Below are 18,954 nucleotides of genomic sequence, written 5' to 3'. Positions count from 1 at the left end.
TCGAACAATAGTATAGCTATGGTAAGTAGGGAATATCGTATCCACGAGGACTAAAAGTACTAGTAAATACTATTTTCCTATTATTTAGCTGATAAATTAGGATGATTGTTTTAATCTAAATTTACTAATCTAAATTAATTAAGAACGCGACATAGAATGAATTAGGAAAATATTTGAAGATAACCAAAGAGGAAAACAATACTCAGGAAAGAATCCACCTAGACTTCACTTGTTATTCTGAATCTGAATTAAATAATTGATTCACTTGTGTCTTGATCCGTAGAAATTCCTAAATTATGTTAATATCTCTTTCGAGAGTAAGAACAATTGACTCTAGGTTGACTAATCGAAATCTCTTTCTAATTAAAACCCCTATTGTCGCATTAACTCGATGTATGGATTCCCCTATTAGATTTGACTCTAATCCGGTAGATTTATGTTGTTCTATTTCTAGGATTGTATGCAACTCCACTCAATTATGCTAGATCTACTCTTAAACAAAGACTTTTTCTCTACTGAAATAAGAACATTAAACATGAATTAATATCCCTAAAATATTAAAACACGAAATAAGCATACATAATTGAGAACAAGAATTAAGTATTTATTATGTAATTCAAAAATCAAATAATAAGATTAGTCATAGGTTTCATCTTCCCTAGGTATCTAAGGAATTTAGTTCATAATCTGAAAAGAAAACATCTCAAAGTCAGAAAAACTACAAGACATAAAGAAATTCAAATAAACTTCAAAAAGAAGTTAAAAGGAGATATTCAATCTTGAAGGAGATCCTCTTTTGAGTTGGCTCCGACGGTGTTCTTCGAGTAATTTCTTCAATCTTCTCTGCGTGCTCTCCTAGGTCCTCTTCTAATATGTATTTATAAACTTTAGAATGCTTAGAAATCCTAAAAATTGGGTTTTTCCATGTAAAAGGAAAACAGTGTGCGGAATTGACACGGGCATGTGAACTGCCCGTGTAGAAATGCCCAGGCTGTGTGGATGCTGAAAATAACTCTTTTTGCTCAATTTTGGCTCGTTTTTCACTCCTTTCACTCCCCTATGCTCACCTTAGTATAGAAACATGAATTTAAAGGATCAGGAGCATCAAATTCACTAATTTACATAATAAATCATCCAAAAACACATCAAGAATGGGATTAAAAACATGTTACTTTTATGGCTTATGATTTAGTCCTGCCGTTTAACAAAATTAATTTTGATTTTGTTTTAGAGCTTTAATTCTGCCGTTTAACAAAATCAAAGGGAAATTTTTTGTTTCTTTTCTAATTGTGGCTTTAAATTGAGAAGTAAAAATGAAAATTATCAATTGTGAAATTAAAATGACAATATGAGAATGGATGTCTAGGATTGGTTCTTTGAAAGACTTAGTATTTAAGCGTGCCTAGTGCACCACCTTTCTTTTAGGGTTACCTACCTGGTGCATTATTTTATTTTATTTTTTATTAAACCGCATAGACTTTTGTTTCGGGTTTTATTAGGTTCCTACCGTTTAACAAAATTTGATAATTTCTAATTCTGATTCTGTTTCTTGACAGAAAATGAAAACTTCCATCAATGTTGTGGAAGATATGGACTTATGTAATGTGATTTCTAAAGTCAACATGGTTGATTCAAATCCAAGAGAATGATGGCTTGATATAGGTGCCACACGTCATACCTGCTGTGATGAAGACTCCTTTTCTGAGTTAGAACCTTGTAAAAATGGGGAGAAGCTCTATATGAGCAATGTTGTAACTTCTAAGATCAATGGGAAGGGTACTGTGGTTTTGAAGATGACTTCTAGTAAAGAACTCAAGTTTCAAAATGTGTTGTATGTGCCTGACATATGTAAGAACCTTATTTCTGGGACACTCCTTAGTGTACATGGCTTTAAAATGCAAAAACCTTGTTTCTAGGACACTCCTTAGTGTACATAACTTTAAAATGGTGTTTGAATCCCAGGAGCTAGTTTTGTTTAAAGGGGGAACGTATATGGGAAGGGGATATATATTAAATAACATATGGAAACTTAATGCAATATCTGTAAAAGTAAAGACAATGAATAAAAATGTCGTTTCTTCCTCTGTTTATATGCTTGAGTCATTTGATTTATGGCATAGTAGGCTTTGACATGTTAATTATGATATGTTATGAAGATTAATTAACTTGGAGCACATTCCTCCATTTCATATTAATTATAAGCATAAATGTGAAACGTGTGTTGAGAAAAAATTAATAAGGTTTTCATTTCAAACTATTGAAAAAAGTACAAAACCACTTGATCTAATACATAGCGATGTTTGTGACTTAAAGTTTGTTCAAACAAGAAGGAGGGAATAAATATTTTATTACATTCATTGATGATAGCACAAAATATTACTGCGTGTATTTGCTTAAGAGCAAAGATGAAGCTATAGAGAAATTTATTCTCTATAAGTAGGAAGTTGAAAACCAACTTAATAAAAAGATTAAGATGGTGAGAAGTGATCGTGGTGGTGAATTTGTTGAACCATTCGATAAATACTGTGCACAACATGGTATTATTCATGAAGTGACACCACCATATTCTCCTCAATCAAATAGAGTAGTCGAGCAGAAAAATAAGACTCTAAAGGAAATGATGAACTCATTGCTAGGAAGCTCCGAGTTATCACAAAACATGTGGGGGGAAGCTATTCTATCAGCTAATTACCTTTTAAATAAGGTTCCTCGCAAGAAAAGGGACAAGATACCATATGAGTTATGGATGGGTAGAAAACCTTCCTACAACCACTTGAAAGTGTAAGGGTGTCTTGCAAAGGTAATGACTCTGTTACCAAAGCAAATGAAAATAGGTCCTAAAATGGTGGATTGTTTTTTTATTCGCTATGCAGATCTTAGCAATGCATATAGGTTTCTTGTGTATGAATCGAAAAATCTGACATTCACAAGAATACCATATTGGAATCAAAGAATATTTCATTCTTTGAAAATATCTTCCCTTGTAAAGCTAGAAAATTTGATTCAAGTTCAACAAAACGAACTTTAGAGACTATAGATAAAAATAGTCCTGACGAGGCTGAAACTGAGATAGAGCCAAGGAGGAGTAAACGAGTAAGGGTAGAAAAGTCTTTTGGATCAGATTTTCTAACCTTTATGCTAGAGGCCGAACCTCAAACATATAATGATGTTATACGATCATCCGAAAGGACCTCATGGAAAGATGTTATTAAAAGTGAAATTGATTCCATCATGCAAAATCACACATGGGAATTAGTGGATCTTCCTTTAGGAATTAAACCACTAAATTCTAAATGGATTTTCAAACAGAAAATGAAAGCAGATGGAATAATTAAGAAGTACAAGGCTAGATTGGTTATAAATGGTTATAGACAAAAGGAAGGCCTTGACTACTTTAATATTTTTTTTCTCCAATATCTAGAATAATTTCCATAAGGATGATACTTGCAATTGCCGCATTGCAGAATCTAGAAGTACATCAAATGGATGTTAAAACAACTTTCCTAAATGGAGATCTTGATGAAGAAATCTATATGGTACAACCTGAGGGTTATGTAGTTTTAGGACAAGAAAGGAAATTTTTTAAATTGGTGAAGTCTTTATATGAACTTAAACAAGCATTGAAACAATGACATGAAAATTTTGATAATGTCATGATGACAAATGGCTTCAAGATTAACGAGTATGACAAATGTATGTATGTCAAAACTACCGATGTCCGATATATGATCCTATGCTTATATGATGATGACATACTTATTGTTGGAAGTAACAATGAAATGGTAAAACGTACCAAAGACATGTTAAATTCAAGATTTGACATGAAAGATATGGGACTAGCTGATGTAATTTTGGGTATCCAAATTAAAAGGTCATGTAAATGTCTCATATTGACTCAGTCACACTATGTGGACAAGATTCTTGAGAAATTTAGTAAGGATGATTCCGGTATAGCTAGAACTCCAATTGATACGAGCCAATATCAGTCTAAAAAAAGAGGTGAAAGCATTAACCAAGTGGAATATGCTAGGGTCATAGGCAGTCTAATGTTCCTTATGAGTTGTACTAGACCGAATATTACTTTTATTGTGAATAGTTTAAGTAGATTCACAAGCAATCCAGGGGAAAACCACTGGAAAACAATTGTGAGGATACTGGGATATCTCAAATATACTCGAGATTATGGATTACATTATTCTAGAGATCTTGTTGTTTTAGAAGGTTTTTCAGATGCCAGTTAAATATATGATATTCAAGATACCAAAGGCACAAGTGGATATGTCTTCACATTGGGAGGAGGAGTTATGTCATGGAAATCCTTAACACAAACGATTATAACCAGATCCACAATAGAATCTGAGTTTGCAGCTCTAGAAAAATCTTGAGAAGAGGTAGAATGGCTTCAAAATTTCTTGGAGAATATTCCTGACTGGCCAAAATCTGTGCCCACAATATGCATATATTGTGATATCTAAGAAACAATTGGTAGAGAATAGAATATAATGTATAATGGTAAGTCAAGATTTATGAGTCGTCGACACAATACCGTTATACAACTGATCTCAAACGGAGTTATCTCTATTGATTTTGTAAAATCAAAAGGTAGCATTGCGAATCCGCTAACTAAAGGCTTCAATTGAGATCAGGTTGATAAAATATCAAAAGAAATGAGACTAGAGCACAGGAAAAACTAAAAGGCACTATGTGAAGGAAAACCCTACCTAGTTGACTAGATATCCCAATATCTAGGTTCAAAGGGACAATCTAATTGCATAGACCTTGTGAGGTCACTGTTGGGGTACTTATCCAAAGTCCATTCCTATGGTGTAAACAGTGACTAAAAATGCGATAGGTTAAGCAATTCTTTTAATGACCATTATGTGTTTTGGTGAACAGAACAACATAAGTCACCTATGTGAGAGTGAAGTGGGGCCGCTAAGGAGACTATTGGGGCATAGTTCTCTCGAACTCTTGCAAAACCAAGAGATGTTCATGGCTATATGAACATACCTATGAGAACTAAAACCTTGCCAATGAGGTAGTTGTGTGAAGTATATCATCATTTACACAAAAGGTAAAACAGTTTAAGGACATCACGTCTACTGTTCAGCTAGTAAAGTAAATATACTTTTGCAAAGAAAGTTCAAGGGTGGATACCTACCTATCCTATACAACTATTGATTGTAGATTCTATCACCACACCTAGTCAATGTTTTCGGTAAAACTATCAATTTTCATTCATGTGGGGGATTGTTGGAAAATTTACTTTTATGGGAACTTTGAGGCATATTCTCAATAGGTAAAGGTAGAGAGTTGAATCATAAAATTATGGTTTCATATTCTACTCCATGAGATCTTTACAACGGTATATCATATGCTCAAAATGGTTGAGTGATGAATGAGAAATTGATGCTCAAAGTAAGCTACTTGAAAATATTGTTGAGGAAAAGTAGAAACTTAGATCCCACATTGGTTAAATACGAAGTGGGAGATGTGTTTATATATGTCAAATCTCTTGAAGGGTAATTGAATGACTAAGCTTGTAAATCTACCTCGCACGCAGAGGATGCAGGTCCAAACTCGACAAGGTTGGGGCGCACCCGCACGACATGGGCGACACGAAATATTAGGACCAGTCGGGCCGAAATGGGCCTGAGGATATTTTAAGCCCAACATGAATTTATTTTTCCTTAGCAGACATAATCTGCTTATATATGGATAGTATCTGATTTAATTTAAATTTTAAATCAAATTAATTTTTGGCTCATTAATGGCAGATTTTATGTTTATTTCCAAAATTTTCCACCATCTTAAATGTCTATAAAAGGTTGTGTATTCTTAAGGATTAAATCAACATTCAAATAATTTCTTATACCGAAATTCCGTTCATTTCAAAAACTCTTCCTTTTCCTCTCCTCTCTGTTTTCAAATGTTCCGATGATCGAAAAAGGCAAAGTTCGTTCGTTGATCGTTGTAGAGGTGCTACTACTTTGATCAATGTTATTGTTGTATCCTAGGAGACATTCGACCAACCTTTCTCCAAGTACTGTAGGAGAGGTGAAATATGTTTTAAGGAAACTGTGTTTCAAAGGCCTCAGCGTTTCGTAAAATCCCTATTCCACCTGATTTAAACTCTTTTTTATTTTAATTTTGATTGCTTTTCGTATTTGATAAATTAAATATAAATTATTCTATCTTTACTTTATATGAATTTATTTGTATTTAATTTATTTTGTTCGCTAACGTGTTTTGTCTAACTTGAATTTGTCCAAATTATCTGCTACCCCAAACTCTACTAAAAAACCTTCAAAATGTTCCTGACAATCTCTACCTCTCATCTCTTGTTGCAATTGAAAAGAATACTATCATTCGTAAAAAAGGAGATGGTTCAACCTAGGACCATTTTGGCTCACTCAAATGCCTTTTACCCTTCCCTCCTCGTATGACTTCAGGAAAAGAGCTAAGAGACCTTGCATGCACAAAAGAAACAAATAAGGTGACAAGGGATCCCCCTGTCTCAGACTTCTCTAGAGGTGAAGAAATTAGTCAAAGTACCATTAAAGCGAACACAATAAGAAATAGAAGTATCCTATCATAAGATCAATCCATATACTCTTAAAGCCTATGTTATTCAACCCCATCATAGGTTTTGCGTCCAATTTCCTAGAATATTAAAATTAGTAAGGAAAGACTTTTATTTAAGGAGAGAGTATTATGAGATATTATTTATTTATATATTATGTTATTCTTTAATTTTTAGGGCCAACTAACAATTAGACTAAATGAAAAAAAAACTCGAACATTAAGCTAAATTTGAAAAAAAGAGAGGAAGAAACTAAATCATCTTTCATTTTGGTGATTTACATTTCCCAAAAATTTAGATCTACGAATACTTGATGACGATTTAGTGTTAGAGAATATCAACAGTATTTTTATATTATTTTAGTAAATAATTGAGAAAAAGTTATAGTTTACATTTTTTTGTATTATTTATAAAAAAAAAACTCACAACATTTATTGTAGAAAAGGTAATAATAGTCGACTAAGTCTTAGTTTGGTTGACATAAACATTGTTACCAGTGCAAGAGGACGTGGGTTTAAGCGTACTGAAGCGTGTTTATCCTCTTATTCAAGAGTTAGGGAAGAATTATGGGTAGTTCTAAACATTTTATAAAAAAATGTAATTTCACAAAAATCCTTCTGGTAAAAAGGTTGATAAAAATTTAACATCATTTGTCTAACGTATGTTTTGAACTCAAATTTTTGTTTTACTACTATTAGTGCTAAATGATTCATTTTTAAGATAAAATTTTTGCTTCAAAATAAAAGAGATATAATATATTAAAATTCCTATCACATGCGTATTTGCGTGAAAATCAAAAATTTAGAATACAAATGTGTGTTTAAAAATAACATACAATAAATAATGAAACTTAGGGTTTGAAACTAATTAATAATAACACATGCAATATGTATGTTATTAAAATGAAAAAAATTAGATTAAATTGTTTTTCATGGTGTCATTATCAATCTTGAGTTGATGTCAAGTTAACTTGTGACACCAACTCAATCAAATAAAATTAGAATGTATAAAAGTATCAAAATAAAGCTTTAGTTGAATGGAAAATTAAAGGTTCTACTAATGCAACTGGTGTGAGTTTAAAAGTTAACTTGTTTTAATTATGGGAGGATATTTTCATAATTTTCTAACGAGTCGGTGCTCAATTGACTCGTGACACCAACGCAATTAGGAGTTTAAATAATAGGATAGATAGGTGCTCTTTGAGAGTTTTGTACTGTAAAGACCATAAAGTGCTACAAATCAGTGTGATGAGGCGCTAACTTTTATCAAAAAGCACTATTACAAATATAGTCTTTAATGTTTACATCTTTTATCAATTTAGCTCTTATTTCTTTTTAGCTAAATTTGGTTCTCAATCTTTGGAAAATAGTCGAATTTGACCATTACCATTTTAAAAAGTATTGAATTATTATTTCTTAACAAAGCATTGACTAAAACATTAAATTTTTAAACATAACAACTTGCATGGCAATTCACGTGTACTTTATGCTAATTTCTTTGAACTTTTATGAACTTTTTGTATTTTTTTTTTCATTTTGGATTTATTTTTATATTTTTAAATATTTTTTAATAATTTTTAAATTATCTTTTGAGATGACATATAAGAAAAATGGTGCCATGTCAGCTTGAAGTACATATCGACTGCCATGCAGGTTGCCTCGCCAACATTGTTAAGAAATAATGTTTTAGTTAGCATTAAAAAGTGTTTTGACTCTTTTTGAAATGTTAATGAACAAATTTAGCTAAAAAACTAAATTGACAAAAATATAAACATTAAGGTCTAAATTTATCATCATGCCTTTATAAAAAATTCAACATTGCCATTTATCAATAACCAAAGTCTAGAGATTCTCCCTCAAAAAATATAACCTAAGTTTAGAAGGAGAAGAAAAAAAAACACATAGTAGAAGCATACTTTTGTTTAATAATAAAGGGTAAAGTATAAAAATGGTCACTAAATTATTGTTAATGTTCTGTTCATTGAACTTTTAATTTTTTTCGATTTGGTCACTAAATTATTTGAAATTAAATTTTTTGTTCACTGAACGATAACAACTACTTGAAATTTAATGGAAGTGCTGACATGAGCTCTTTTTATTGGTTTAATAAAAAAATTAGCCATCTAATTTTTACACATTCTATCAATTTGATCCTAAATGTAAAAATTCAACAAAGTTAGCCCCAATGTTTACAAAATTTGTCATTTTAGTTCAAATTCTAAAAAAATTCAATAAATTTAACCCTCAACATTTATAAAATGAAAATTTTTATTTTTTAGAAAAAATTCTAAAAATTTACAAAATGATAAATTTCCAAAATTCACAAAATTTTGAAATGTAAATAGTTTATAGAAATTATTTTATAACTAAAATTCAATAATTAAAGACAATATGATCTGCTTCTATCTTGATAAGTATTTGATTCTATAAATATTGTTATCTAGTTTATTTTCTTACATTCTTAAGACTATCTTTTTTTCCTATTAGCTTCCATACAGTTGCATCAAATGTTGACATTCCTACATATCTTTCTACAATAGAAGCTTTTGACACCAAGTTTGATAATTATACAATTTTTTTCAACTAAGAAGAAATAGGAATTCCTCTTGCAGGAAATTCAAGCTTGACTATTGCATAGAAGAAAAAGTTCACAATTTAGAAGTTTTTTGTAACACCCTTCACCCGACCCGATCGCCCGGTTCGAGTTACGGAATGCTAAGTCATTTTTGGAGTAAATACAAACAATTAACATTCAACATAAACATAAATCATACAATCATATTCAATTCAATTCATAATCACCAAATACAACATTTCTCAAGTATTATATGAGCTTACGTATGCTCTAAAATCAACCCAAAATTTATCAGGGACTAATATAACAACCCTAACCCGACCGGCCACTGGATTTAGGGACAAAGCGTCAGAAATGGATCGAATTAACTTTTCCTAAATTCTATTGGCTAATTGTTTAAAATAGATTATATTGGAACAATAATACTTCTTATAGCAAAAGTCTCAAGCTTATCTAAAAGCTTAGTCTCACAAGGTTTCTGTTTTTATACAGACTATTTGTTTACAAAATAAATTTTAAAATTTAGCTAAGGGCTATTTGTCCTAAAAATCCAGATTTCAGGGATGTTATTTGGCTTCGTTGTTATTGATCCTGAGGCAAAGCCTCCAATGGTACCCACTTCCTATATGCATAATTATATTTGTTTGTGATCCTCGATCTTATCACTGTCTGGTTGGGTCTCTCCTTTAAGTTCTTGATCAACCTTGCAAATCATGCAAACATCAGACAAACTCTTTTAAGTTCAAAAGAACTTAGTGAGTTCCTTCATTGCACCATAATTAAACCTTATCGCACGAGGGTAACAAATGTAAAATAAACTAAATATAAATTAACTCCCTACTCGCTCAAGGTGAGTGTTCATTATCAGGGTGACAAACTCCACCTAGTCCTCGAGCTACTCGACTCACTATAAGACCATCCTTTGGTTGAACTCTCCACTCGACCGTATCCTAGAAACTTTGCCATATCAGTGAAAAATATCCTTACTTCTCGTCTTTCCTCCCTTACACTTTCCCCTTACACGGGGTGTTCATTGAACTTAAACTGACTTTGATGTATGCCAACTTCCTATCATGAATCTTTATGGTAGATTTTTCAACTTCCTGCCTAAAAATTCTTAAAACATACCTTCCCTGGCAGACTTGGTCAGACCAGTCCTTGGCGGACTCCCTCTTTCTATACCATAAACCCAAATGACTAGTTGACATTTCAGTAAGGTGAAAACTTACATTAATCCCCACCACTCTGATGAACCCATTCTCATTCCACCCTATTGGTTATTATGGGAGAAATTACTTCCAATAATCCGCCTCTTATTCCAGCACTTACTTGGAAACTCATGTTAGAGTATGTCCAAAGATCAATCATGAGATGGTTGTAATAACATACTTGATTTATCATGTTTATTAATATAAGGCGTTACCATTATTATTTCAGTTTTTTTTCTGTGTGTATAAATAAACTGTTTTATAAGAATGTCCTGAGAATAATAATATTATTCTTAAAAGATCCTTAGTCAAGTATTATTGTTGGATAGGACAACGATAATGCATTAAGACTAACATGCAGTTGATTGATGATAAAGAGTTGTCATTGATATGGAATGTCAGAATCGATGCATGAACATGTGTGTTAGAGAACAACATATTGGACTGACCCATTATGAATATGTTTATTGGATTATTATGTAATTGTCACGACATTACTCATAGTGATTAATATGTATATGATCCTCAGCCTTGAGATCATCATAATCCCAACATCGTGAGTAGTATATCTTGATACAGTCAAACGTACACCGTAACTAGTTGTTCTATAAAGGCTGATGTTGGATATACCACAATCGATGTAGAGGGATATGGTTGGTCGATATAGAATAAGTCCCTCCTACATAATGGGAGTAATATCTTAGGCCACTTGATTAAGTGGGACTAGAAATGCATGGCCATGCTCAAATAAGTTGATATGAGATGTCATACTTATTTGTATATCGTAATCTGCTTAAGATATCAAGGAACATGGAATGGACTACGCAAGTGTGACTATTCCAAGACTTGTGTCCAATCCAGAGATAAAAGACTTAAAGATTATTCCATAAAAGGTTAATTATAAAAAGGTTATGTCGAATCATGATCTCTTGTGACTTAGGTAGCAATGATGCATTGCTAGATGCCACTCCTTGTTTGTAGCATTGGAATCATTCTAGTATTACTGCTAACGTTATAGGAACCTACAGGGTCACACCCTATAGTTGAAATGAACGGAATAAGCCATATTTGGTATCGTTTTTGGGGTAGCTTGAATTAAATTCGGTAATTAAATTTCCAACACATTATGTACAAGGTTGTTGTACGCATAATGAGGACATGAATTTGGTTAGCATATGAATTCGAATAAATATATAGTTTACCGAAATTATATTATAATTAATATAATTATAATTTTCGATTTAAAATATTATTATATTTATTTAATTCCTAAAAAAACCTTAAAAATAAAAGATTTATAAGGATCCCATTTTTCCTTTGCTTGGGTCTAGCAGCCGTCAAAGAAAAATCACTTTCAAAACTGTTTTGGGGATTTCTTCCGTTCGTAGTCAACTGGGTGGGTTACGTAGAGGCTGGGATCACGATAGATTGTGGCTTGGTTCGTCAGCAGATCAGACTACTCGTTGTTGAGGCGTTGTTGTCTACTCTGAATAAACATTAAGGTAATTTCGCAACCTTTTCACCCCGATTCGTTCCTCACACATGGATCTATGGTTGGGATCGCCGAATTATTATTTTTTCATTACGCCATAGGGGTGCCTCCGATCCAACAACTCACTTATCCCATAAGTAAATGTCGGTCTAATTTGTAGAACCAATAGGCTATCGCCTGTGTCACTATACAAGTCTGTTAACTCACTTGTTCGATTCCTTCCGACAGTGCTAACATCGTGATGATGTACTCGCGATAGGTCTTCCTCAAAGAGGAATAGTCTTAACAGACATACTGTCCCCTTGACAGAATCCTTATCCTAGAAATGAAATTCTCATCCCTAGGGGTGTGCGAAATTCGGGTAAAATCGAAAAAATTCGGTTAACCGACCGAATTCGGTTAATCGATCGGTTAACCGAATTTTTTCGGTAGGGCGTCGGTTAATTATTTTTTGATTTTTCGGTTAACGGTTAATTCGGTTCAAAACCAGTCGGTTAACTGAATTTTTTTGGTTTAACCGAAAAAATTAATAAATAAAATTATAATATATAAATAGGCCCAGTATTCACCTAAATCCAATCCAAACCCAAGTATTCAACCCAACCCAATTACCCAACCCAACTCAATCATAAAAATTACAAATAATTTAATAAATAAAAATAAAATTCTAAAACTAAAACTAAAACTAAAGTCTAAAAGTCTAAAAATAATTTAATTATGTAGTGATTCAATTCGGTTAATTCGGGTAATTCGGTTAATTCGGTTAATTTTTAACCAAAAATAAAAAAAATACATTTTTTGGTTAATTCGGTTAACCGACCGAATTAACCGAAAAAATTTTGGTTCGGCTAACAGTTAAAAATTTTGAAAGGTAAGTTAATTCGGTTAATATTATTTCGAGTTGGTTAACCGAATGAACACCCCTACCCATCCCTCCCACGAGATCTGGTTCTCGCATACAACTTCATTGAGCACGTCATAGTGACTCTTGATTGTGGTTTATTTCTTTTTATCCTTGGAGGCTTCTTATAATTACTGCCCATGTATAGGCCATTCACCAGTCTTCGGTTCTTTCTCTGACTCTTACTGGGTCCTTGCCCACCTGCCTTATTGGCATTCATATTTATCCTTACCTACTTTCATCATTTTTTGTGGATTCCTCAAGATCCGCTTGTTACTGCTTGCACTTTCTTTTAACTCTTCTTCCAATTGCATGGTTTCTTATTCTTGACGCACTAGTTGAGGTCCTAGTGGACTTCCCACGTTTTTTTCCTGGTGGACTCTATGGGTTACTATAGCCAAACTATGATTTTATACCCTTTTTACCTTGTTTCCCTTGTCTTGGTAGACTTACACTGTGTATATTGTCCCACATACTCTATCTGTGGTTACTGTCCCAGTGGACTATCTCTATTCTGTGTTTATTGTCCCAGTGGACTATTTATGTTCTTTATTTACTGTCATAACAGACTATCTCTGTGGATTCCATGAAGTCTTTCATCTATGGTCTTGCACTGATTAGTCATCCAAGCGTACTATCATATAATGCCATGGAGTCTCTCATTCATGGTCTTACTCATTATACCTGATTGTTATAGCATCTTTCATCTATCGTCTTACACTGTATACCTTATACCTTGTACCATGTTGCCATGACATCTTTCATCCATGGTCTTACGCTATGTACCTCACACTAGACTACCATAACATCTTTCATCTATGGTCTTACACCATATACCGTTCTCACTGTAACGACCCCAAATTCTTGAGTCAACATTCGAGCGTTGACCTAGGTTGGCGATGGATAAATTTATTTTGGGATTGGGTTTTGTCGGAATTAATTTGGGTGGATTTTGGACCTTTTTATAAGAAATTAAGGATGTTGGGAAGCTTATGTGAAGTAGAGGGAAGATGGATGGCTAATATGGTGATTTTACCATTTTTGAATAAAAGTCTTCTCCCGATTAATGAGAAAAGATGGCTTGGAAAATTGAGGTATGAGATAAAGTGGATTTGTCCCCATTTTTCCCTATATTAGAATCACCCAAATTTTCTTCTTTTTACATTTCTTCATTTTTTTCTTCTTTCCATCTATTTCCCTTAGCAAACCGTGTAAAAGGAGAGAGATTTGAGTGAGTTCTACCCATTTTTCATCCTCCAAATCTCAAAGAAGGTAAGGTCTTGATCTAGCTTTTTTTAAAGTTCCATGGAAAAAAAACTATCTATGTTTATCAAGGATGAAGGTAGAGGTTTTGAGGTGTTTGGGAGGGTTTGATTTTGAGGAAACCTCTACCGATATTCTCATATATTATTTATTTATTTAAAGCATGTATTTTTGCATCCTATTAGCTCTTATTTTTTTTGTGGAAAATCTTGTGTGTTGCATGGTTATTAGTTAAAGAGGGGGGTGAATCTTCTAAAGCTAAGTGTAAAGGCAAAGTGGAGAGCTAGGCAAGAAACTTTGTTAGTGTTCTTCCATCAATGTGGTACCCTCTAACTCTCCTATGCTTCTTGGTAAGTCATAAACATGATGCTTGTGTGATAATGCGTACATGTTATATGTCTTTGGGTGGAAATCATGTTTGGATGATTTAAAATGAAGCTAAAAACTTAGATGTGAAATCTGCCAGAAAAAATTATTACATGAACAGTAAGTTTAAAAATTTTCCATAAATTCTGTAAAAATAATTAAGAAGTGATCTATACATCATTGTAACTGCGAGTCAAATCTAGTTTTTTTTAGAATAAACAGAGATTGATTTCAATTTGTATTTTAAAAGATATGAAATTTTTAGTGTTGAAAGGTCACAAAAATCTGGCAGCAGAATTTTTATAAAACAGATTTAGCAGTGACTTTGAAAAATCACCAAAAATTTCATAAGATAAAATAGGAAGTGAGCCTTATATCTCTATAACCGTACAAAAGTCTAGTTTTGTTTAAAACAAACGGTGCTTGATTTAGAATTATATATTAAGAGTTATTAATTTTTGAATGAGAAAAAGTCAAAATGTCAAGGTAGCATACTATCACATCTCATTAGTTAATATTTTAGCTGGAATGATAAGTGTTGACACCATTTTTTTTGATGAAACGGGGTCAACTTGGTTTTGAAAATGAAAACGAAAATGGGAGTCGCCACCAATCTTTTTTGATGAGGTGTGATCGGATCACCTTAAAAAGTGGTTGTTTTTAATAAACGATTTAATTTTTATTAAAACAACGATTTTGGTCTACAAAATTCAAAAAAATGGGTTCGGGAGTCGATTACGCACGAGGAAGGATTAGCACCCTCGTAACGCCCAAAATTGGTACCTAGTTGATTATTTAATGTCTTTATATCGAAAGCTGAAAGTTTGAAAAGATTTAAAATACGATCCTCGTTTATTAATGTTGATTTAAAAATGCTTTAATTAAATCAAAAATAGAAAATGCCTCCTTATCTCGAAGTAACAAGATGTCACACCCAGTAAGTTAGGACCCGACATCTCATATTTTGAGAGTGAATTTGCATTTCACTTTTTATTTAAACCTCATTTATTTTAATTTTAAAAGGATATTCAGTTACTTAGAATCAACAAGAAAAATCGAAGCCCAGTAAGTTAGGGCACAATTTCTCGAATTTTCTAAATATAGAATATTGCCTTTATTTTTTGAAATTTTATGTATTTGAAATTTGAAAAGATATTTTGCTATTTGGGTTTAACGAGAAAATCGAGACCCAGTAAGTTAGGGTACAATTTCTCAAAATTCCAAAATGCAAAATACTGACTTATTTTTAAAAAAATTCTTGAATAGTTGCGGGTACAACACTTAAAGACATACATTTATTTTGAATAGTCCACGATGCAATGACATGAAATGAGATATGGTAGCACACACGAGACAATAATACACGAATACAATATCATGCAAGTGGACGCCAACGACATGAAAACGAATAAACGAATTAACTTACACAAAGGCGATAATCATACAGCATTCATCATTCAAATTCAAACATCGATAAATAAAGACCAATAAATTAAACAATAATTTAAAAGGTATAAAGCAAATTAAAATTAAATAAAACGTAAAAGAAAATTTTAAAATGATAATGATGAAATTAAAATAGATAATGCAAACAAAGAAATTTAAGGTAAATAATATACAAAAAATGATATATATATATATATATATAAGATAAAATAAATAATGTATATATAAAAGTATAAGATAAGTAATGTGAAGGAAAAATCTTTGTAACGAAAAAAAACAAATAAAACATTTTTGATAAATAACTTGCGTTTAAAGATATATAAAACAATTTTAAATAATAAAATAATTTTAACTAAATAATACATAAAATGAACATCAAAATAAAGATAAAAATGACAATTTAAAAGGAAATTGCAGAAAGCAGTTTATAATATTTGACATATAATACATCTTATCATAAAAAGATAAATAGTAATAATAAATAATTTATAAAAGCAAGTCAGTATCTTATATATATAAAAAATTTGAAATGTAATATAGGAAAAGAAACTTAGGATAATATATATAAACCAAAACTGTTTAATATAAATAATACATAAAAATCTTAAAATAAATAATGATTGAACTGTTTAAATGAAACAATATATATATAAAATCTAAACCGTTTAAAAAGTAAAACGCAATCAAAATAAACATGAAAACTAAAAAAACAAAAGCAAATTTTAAATAAAAAAAAGAGTCAAAAGGTCAGGGACTAAAATAAGACATGCGCAAGGGCGTGAGGACTGAAGAAAGAAATATTCCCATTTCCATGCGCACTGTTTTGCACAGGACCAGATTGGAACAAGCGCCAAAATTCTGTGGCCGAAATTTAGTAAATAGAAAAGTGCATCGAATGTGCCCCAGAACTGGAAGGACTAATTGCGCAAAATACCCATTAGGGTAATAATTACCATAAAAGCAACAATTTTTACTCCTGCCGTTTCATTCTTTTGCAAAGAATACACAAAAAACAAAATAAAAATAAAAATAAAACAAAAGGGAGACTCCCTTTCTCTGCTAGGCCGACGGCCTCCCAAGACCTCCGTCGCGCCACCAACGTGGTCGGCGACCGGTGCCGGAAAGTGGTCCCGTTAGCCCCTGTTTCACGGTATCCTTGAAAGCCAAAGCTCTCTCAACCCACGGGAGTCGAAAACAAAGGAGGTTCACGACCGCTTGGACCCGATTCGGGCGACGGAGGAGAGATCCTCCGACGGCGCAACCACGGCCACCCGGTGAGTTCCCCTCCCCTTTATTTTTACTTTTTGATTTTTAGTTATTTGAAATAGATTTGCAAAAGAAAAAAAATATAAAATAAAATAAGAGAAAACAAAGAGGAAATTGCAAGGATTCAACCTTTGAAAACTCTGTTCTATTTTGATTTCTTGATGTGCCTTCGTAAAAAAAAAATACAACGATTAGATCTTGGCTTTTATAGCCCTATTACAACTGTTCATTCTCATTTTTTGTTTTTTGCTCATTATTTCTTTGTATTCTTCTGTTGCTTGCATTCATTCTTCTCTGCAGGTGTCAGATGAGGCCGACGGCTGTGGTCAGAAGCGTGCATGAGAGAGCCTGGCAGCATGCGACGCTTGGAGGCTTGGGGGCAAGCAGCAGCTAGGGTTCTCTGTTGCTGAAATTTTTTAATTTCCTGGGCTAGGGTTTAGGTTTGTTGTGTTTAATGTAACTGGACTGATTATTTTTTGTTAATTTGGGCTGTTTCGGGTTCTATTGGGCCCCGGGCGGAATTTGGGCTCTACAATAAGCAAGTTGAAAAAAGTATGAGACTCAAATGTCATGGTTGTATTTTTGTGATTATATGTTTGATACTTTATTTGCGCTCAGCCTTCGAGCTCTAACCTAACTAGCGGCCATGAGTGGCGCTCAGGATAACCCTACTGACACCCAAGATTATTTGACTGGCGGCCATGAGTGGCGTGGCAATATCCAGATACCCGATTATTTGAGTAGTATGTACAATCTAACAAATTTGACAAGTTTGATATGCAAGTGATTTGGTTATGTAGATTTAATGACTCATGATTTAATTATTCAATACTCATGTCATGTTTCTATGTATACATTTGATTTGCATGCTTATATTTATGAATTGCTTGAAGTATGGTAGATTTGTTGTGTACCACTAAGCCAAAAAAGCTCAGCCTTCAAATTGTCTTAATGTTCAGACTTGTAGACTTTTGTTCGTGTCCGAGGAACATCATAGACAAGAGGCTCCTAGTATCACGCATTTAGAGTACAGTACCTTATTTATTAGTGGGCATTGTATTCCTAAGGCCTTACTTGTATTTTTTTGTAGGTCTGCAACTCATTTATCATTTTTGTTATCTTGACTATTTTGCTATACGATGATATTGGAGCTCTACATATTTTGTTTAACTACTTATATTACTATTTTCAGTATAACTATGTATTGTATTTTCTCTTATATAAAATGTATTTCAATTTTTAAAATCATTTGAAGATTTTGTGGGGTTGCTCTGGTGACCTAATGTAGCGCCTTAGTATTCGAGTACTCCGTATTCGGGATTAGGGTGTTACACTTATGGTGTCACCCTGAAAAACTAATCGATATTTTCGTCGTGGTAAATACCTTTCCATGGTTTTTATTTCCCTAATCCTCCTCCCATTACCTCATTTACACCACCTAACTTTGATGCTCAAACACCGTAGTGTCCCTTCCATAAGGCCCAGAGCTTCGCCCATGACAGTATCTAACAGGATCACTCCCCATTTCTCTTACTAAATTCATCTATCCCATAGAAGTTTTTCCCACGGTTATCATGCAATCATGCATATTGTCATGCAAACTGTGAATACTCATGTGAATATACTTTTCATGGCATACTTAGACAACATTAATCAGAACAACCATGGTTGGAATTTAGAAACTCACCTGAAGTTTCATTGTTTCTACAGTTTAGCTTTCTCGAACACCAGAGCTTCCATTCTTCTGAAAACTAAGCATTACAACAAAAAATCTATTGGTCAAACTTGCACTTCATCTTAAAAGCTTAAACTTTCATAAGCATGCAGAATCTCTAAAATGGTTTTGAAGGTCTGT

At 32.7% G+C, this 18,954-nt stretch overlaps 1 long non-coding RNA gene across 1 annotated transcript; it reads left to right on the top strand.

Annotated features, from left to right (window-relative positions):
• Nucleotides 1-16,775: 16,775 nt before the first annotated feature.
• Nucleotides 16,776-17,634, top strand: LOC107915886 (uncharacterized). The gene is made up of 2 exons (XR_001689308.2): nt 16,776-17,107; nt 17,400-17,634. It is a non-coding gene; the product is annotated as an uncharacterized lncRNA (long non-coding RNA).
• Nucleotides 17,635-18,954: the final 1,320 nt, after the last annotated feature.

The sequence above is a fragment of the Gossypium hirsutum genome, chromosome D10, assembly GCF_007990345.1.
Source record: "Gossypium hirsutum isolate 1008001.06 chromosome D10, Gossypium_hirsutum_v2.1, whole genome shotgun sequence".
NCBI classification, from domain to species: domain Eukaryota; kingdom Viridiplantae; phylum Streptophyta; class Magnoliopsida; order Malvales; family Malvaceae; genus Gossypium; species Gossypium hirsutum.
The sequence above is the reverse complement of the archived record's forward strand: the minus strand, read 5'-3'. Positions and strand labels throughout refer to the sequence as shown.